At 45.2% G+C, this 5,930-nt stretch overlaps 1 protein-coding gene across 1 annotated transcript in view; it reads left to right on the top strand.

Moving 5' to 3' along the window:
* The first annotated feature begins 225 nt into the window (after window positions 1-225).
* MTMR3 (myotubularin related protein 3) overlaps window positions 226-5,930 on the top strand; it is a 75,615-nt gene continuing 69,910 nt past the window's right edge. The window contains exon 1 of the mRNA XM_010009508.1: window positions 226-260. The gene's annotated coding sequence lies outside the window, so the exon portion shown is untranslated. The remainder of the gene's footprint in view (window positions 261-5,930) is intronic.

The raw sequence follows: 5,930 nt of genomic DNA on the forward strand, positions 1-5,930 counted from the left end.
GTGCGGCTGAGCTGAGGGATCGTCTCATGCCGTTGGCAGCTGTAGTTCCATGCTTGGCTTCTCCTGCTGCTTTGGCCGTGGTATCGGTTGTGTTCAACTGCCCTTGTGCGTGCGGCCAAAATTCCCGTTCCTTTCGTAAGCGGGGCTTGTTGAGGCTTTTTATTTACATACTTTTGGGGCTTTAATTGTGCCTCTTCCCCATGTTCCTCTTAACAGTCCTGTTTTTTTGGTGGGGTCTGAACAGATGTTGCCCTTCTCTGGTGAGTAGTGTTTTGCCCCTTCCCTGCTCCATTCCCCCTAGCGTGGTGTTTAGCTTTTTGCATTGAAGCTGTTCCCTTTTCTGTTCATTCTTTTAGGGAATGTTGGTTTATCACCAGGTGAGAGCTCATGTTCCTTCACATCTCTCTGCACAGAAAGCTGTTTTCTTTCCTTTTCACGCACATGTCCCTGGCTGGGGGAAAGGCTGAGTAGGAGCTTTAACTCCTGCAGGCTTCATGCCTGAGGAGTGCTCTCCTGTGTGCTTCGCCTGTGTGTTTTGTCGTGTGATGAGCCTGTGTAACCACGTGCAGTAAGACTTCTTTAGAAGACAAGAGCTTGTGTAGTGAATCATGTCAGGTGGTGCTGAGCAGGGAGGTGCAGTTTGGCTTTATGGTGAATACAAAGGCATGTGTAAATGTCTAGGTGAGCCCATTGGGAAGGGATGGTAGTGTGACTGAAAGAACTATGGCAGGTTTCTTGTAATAGCTGTCATGCTCTAAGCTTTAGCTAAAAAGCTGAGGTGGCTTTTGTCTGTTATTGTAGAAAACGTGCTGTAGTATTAGAAAACTAACTTTTGTTGGAGGTGAAGGAGTTTTCCTGAAGGAGTGCTTGTAGGTAATGCCAGGGGAGGAGGCTGCCATCAGATAGCTGCATTGCTTCAGCTGTTACTGATCGCAGTGGGTTTGGAAGACGGAAAAAGTTCTTTCTGTCATGGCATGGGAAACAGTGTGAAGTGTAAGTGTTGAAACTTTCTGCAGATAAGTAAAGGCGGGGCGTGGGGCTCTGAAGTGCTCCAGTGACAAGTGTTCCTGTTGCCTGCTTCTGCAGTCTGGGGAGGGGCAACTGTGTGGGCATCCTGTTGAGCAGTGGTGGCTTTTGTTTGCACTAAAAGGTGCTCCTGTCCTACTTCAAATTACAGGAGTGGTATATCGAGGCTCAAGCTTGGTTCTCTTGCTGGCAGTGTTGTAGGTATCCATCGAGGGTACTGTTAGTATCTGTGATGTAATCTGTGTGCACAGCACTTATCAGTGTTAGCCTGCTTAAGTGATGCAAACCACAGATGGTACCAAATAGGTAGAATAGTTCAGCTTGAGAAGCTCTTCTTTATTTCTTTTTTTGCCATGAAAGTGGCCATCCACAGCTGGAGGAGGTACAAGTGCAGCATGGCCAAGCTTCTGAAGTCAGGCAATACAATATTGTATCTCAGCTCTCATTCCACCTACATGCAACCCGCGCTGGTGGAGAGTTGTTGTCAGCCTTCTATGAGTAGGAGGAACATGGCTATGCAGTGCTTTGCTGGCAATTAGCATGGAAAAGGAGTAACTTAAGGAGAAAGGTGTTGTAAGGCTGCTGGAGTACCAGGTCTGCTCCAGCAAGGAAGAAGGAGTTCTCTCTGGAGTAATAGGGTAGCATCCAGCATGAAGTTGGAGCTCTTTTCACCCACAGGGATCAAAAGGATGAGATGGTTGTTCCTGCTCTGGTAGCTTCCTCCTGGGATGAAGAGCTGGATATAATGACATGGGACTCTTCTGCTTGATAGCGGTGTTGTCTTCCAGAGCATGTGACTCCAAATAGTGTGTTAGTGCTTATCAAATGTCATAAACAGAATGGAAAGTCCAGATACTTAAATATGCCCTTGTTTCATACATAGTTGTTTTCATTGGCTGACTCAAATGAATAGATGTTATGTTTCTTTCAAGATAAGCTTTTAAGTACTACATTTTCTAAGCCACAGTGTGCAACTGTTCTGTGTGTGTGTCTCTCTCGAATAGCTAGTGGTGTAAAGATCTGCCTGTTAAATCCCATATGGGTTTTAACTCATGATTTGGAATTCCACCCCTCTTCTAGATATTGGTGCCATAACTTCTCAGTGCTGTCAGGAGGACTTTAGGAATATGTCTAGCACTCAGTTCCTGCTGTAATTCTCATGAATTAACTGGATTGTTAGAAGATAACTATTTCTTTACCTTTGTGGTGCTTCAGATTTTTTGGGGGACTGAATGATTTGCATGAAAGACCTAGAAGTTAGTGCTAATCCAGGAATTTGAAATACTGATGCTTTACTGAAGCTTGGCTGTGCCCAGTAAAGAACTGAAGATCTCATCTCCTTGTGCTTTGCAACTTTTACCTTGGATGCACTAATCCTGAACGGTGCAGGATTGCTGTATCCAGACTGGTGCGTTGACTTGCAAGTGTGTCAGCTTCCTGGGTCTGCTCTTTGTGGGCTGGGCAGCAGGCACAGACTACAGCATCCTTTGGTGTCAGCTGATCTGGAGTGTGGCTGATAACAGGAACAGCCAAGACTTTGTCCCCCTGCGTTGGGGTGAGCAGGTGAGGACGACTGACACAGCACACTTGGTACCACAGAAATCTAATTGCAGGCTACAGCATGAGGAGCCCAGACCTGTTCTTCCCCTTGTCTGATTAGTAGGTTCTGCTAGTGTGTAAAGGTGGTGGACACCAACTGGCTGTGGACATTCTGGGAGGTAATGTTTTATCCCATGAGGAAGGTCTCCAGTCAGACCCTGCTCTTCTGAAGTAAAGGGAAGAAAAGCCTGTGTTACCAGGGAAGAAGGGAGCAGTATCTTGCTGAAACCAGTGGTATCTTTCACCCTCAGTTCGTTACAAAGTGTCTGGATCGAGTGGCTCCATACTGGAGGTATTCTGTTCACCTTTAGTAAGTAGCAGTATGGTCTAGAAGTGAAGCATGCAACTGCAGCACTATGGCATGCAAAGTGAGCTGGGGAGGAGGAGCAGAGGAGGAGGCTCTCTGGAACATTAGCTGAAATGGATAAGCTGTTTCTGGAGTCATTGATGTCCCTCAAAAGCACTGTTTTTAAAGGCTTAACTTTAAAATACAGTTGCTCATTCCTATCTTTGATTCGTTTTCTGAAACACATCTGGCCTAAAGCTTAACGTAAAGTTTAGCAAGCAGCAGGTGGTTCCTCATGTGAATGTGGTGGCAGGCTAAGCAAGAACTGGAAGGATGCACTGTAGGTCTGAGTAGGGGGCAACTGGGTGTTTTGGAGGCCTTGTTCCTCCTCAGGGTGTTAATGCTGAAAGTAGTAGCATCAAAGTAACCTTGGTATGATCTAATTTGAAATTTTTCTGATTTGAGTGTGTATATGCATAGGTGAGGTAGCTAATGACTCTGTAAGAGGGAACATAACATGTAGGTGGTAAAACCCTTCCAAACTGACAAGGGGAGGAAAAAAACCCAATCTCTGGAAAAGGCTGTATGAGTGGTTCTTATCCTGTCTTGGGAGAGTTGGATTTCAGAATACTTGAACCTGGATGGCCTTTTTTAAGTGATATTGCAACTAAACTTCTACAAGCTGCTGTATTCAAGCATTATCCCTTCTGAACAAGTTAATACTTTGAACAAGGTTCTAGTGGAGTTTAATTTTAGAGCGAGTAGTCTGTTTCCTCTTGACTGGGAATGAAGTGAAAGGCTCTGAAGCAGCATCGATGGGATAGCTTGGGGGCAGGCTGCTGTACAAGCTGCCAGCCATGCCAGGAATGAAATGTTTCCTCAGCAGCACATGCTGATCAATCTGAAGTAGTATTAAACCCCTCTTTTAGAAATACAGAATCAAGAATACTGAATTGCAAATACTTGAAAGTACAACTTTACAGTTCAGTGTTAGTTGAAAGAAGACAGAACATCAAAGAAGCCAAGCCTTAGAGAAGTACTGTAGGTGAAAAGCAAAGCAAGCTGCCTTTTGCCTTGCTCAGCACATCTCACTGTCATTTTGGGTGTTCATTGTGATGGACTGACATGATGAGAATGAAGCTGGGTGTGCTGCATGGCTTTCATCTGAGATGCACATCTAGCTGATGCTTTCACTGACTTCTTCATCAAACTATTCTCCAGTATATGAATAACATGGTAGTGGTCAGCTCAAGGCTTTTAGCTATTTATTTTGTGAAGCATTAGAGTTAGCGCTAGCTGGGAAGCCAGAGCTTAGCTTGGGAAATTACTGTGTCACCTGTGGAATTAGCTTGAAGCTGGAATGAAATCAGGAATTTGGGGTTAGTCTCTGGCTCCTGAGGAAGAGCTGGGCTTTTGGGAGGGCAGTGAGGACAGGCCAGCACCTCACTGTGGTGTGTTCCCTACAATGAGAGCTGTAAGAGGGAGTGTTCAAATGTCTGAATCCAGTCAGTGTGGACAGCAAGGCAGGCTGCCACGGGCCTCTGACCTTCCAGAACATGGCCTAGAGACAGTGAAGAGCCATGTAGGAGAGACTTGGGTCCTGACACTTGAGCTTTGGTATTTAACTGTCTGCTGCCTCTCTGTTATGTATGTTGATCTTGAGCTGTGTGTTCCGTGCTCCCTTACATGTTCTTTTAGTCCAGTCACTCCTGTATTTTCTGCTGTGATGCTTCCCACAAGGTTGGACAGCGCTTCTCCACAGGCTCCTCTAGTGTGGTGGCTGGTGCATGCTGCTGGGGAGACTAAGTGGGAGCCTTCAGTGCAAGGAGAGCTAGAAAGCAATTTTGCTTCATGGGCAAGCACCTGAATGTCAGAGCTCTCATAGCACTGTCTTTTTTTTTATCTTCTGGCAAAGCTTTAAAATGAAGCTGTGATTGCATTTTCACTTGGCTACAGGAAGAATCAATCTACATGTGCTTTTCTGCCTGCAGGATTAGGTTCCTGGGCTGCTCAGCATTCCTGTTAGACCCTGAGAGGTGGAAGCAGGATTTAAGTACTCAGTTTCTTCAGCTGGGGCAGTTCTGTAGGATATCTTCAGCTGTTTTGTCTTGGTTTAATTTCAGATCCAAAGTTCTTTACTGTGACTATCTGTAGCAGATGTGCAGGATCTACCTTCTCAGGTTCTTACTGGGAAGAGTGCTGGGAAAGATTTGTTTCACTGTGATCTCAGCTTCCTACTTTTCAAGGAAACAACGTTGTCCAGGTAACTTACTACTGGTGTGTGCTTCTCATACTGTGAGTACACTATGCCCATGGATAAGACTTGTACCAAAGGCTCTCTTGTCTGTGGTCTTTCTTACCCTACTTTAGAAGTGTGGAAAGACTTCCCATCAGGAAAACCAGGTGAAAAGCTCTACATCATGCTTTAGCTGAGATTTCTGAAACAAAATAGCTTGGACTAGAGATCCTTGGCTTGAGTGTCTGGCTGTATGGTGAGGGCTCTTGTGGACATAAGGCCAGTAGTCTCTTTAAGTGTTTTGACTGTTCTGGTGCTCTACAAGGTTCAGTTCCTAGAACATATAGTGAGTATGGAGAGAAGTAATGCACTTCAAATTGAGTTTGTGGAGGAAGACTGCTGCATTGCCATGATTTTTAGTGTTTCTTTCCAATACCAGAGCTTTATGTGCTGCTATAGACATTATTTATAAAAACACTGGTAGGACAGTTTTCTGTTGCCCTTTTGTGGGCCTCATTTGCTTCTCCAACTCTGGGCCTGGAAACTAGGGCTATAATCAAAGCGTTAATTCTGTAGCATTACCTGGAAGGCCAAAGCTTCAGGAAGAAATAAAAATAGTTTCACTTTCCCTGTGCCTTTAAAGAAGGTTTTTGACTCCTGGATAGGCGGGGAACAGGCAGGATTTTGACAGAATGAGGCTGTTTTCTCTAGTGCTGCTTTCTCACTCCTGGAAGTGCCTGGAGGAGCTGCTTCCAGGCACCTGTGTGAGGAGAGGACAGGAAT

This window comes from Nestor notabilis, unplaced genomic scaffold (assembly GCF_000696875.1).
Source record: "Nestor notabilis isolate BGI_N333 unplaced genomic scaffold, ASM69687v1 scaffold10992, whole genome shotgun sequence".
Classification (NCBI taxonomy): domain Eukaryota; kingdom Metazoa; phylum Chordata; class Aves; order Psittaciformes; family Psittacidae; genus Nestor; species Nestor notabilis.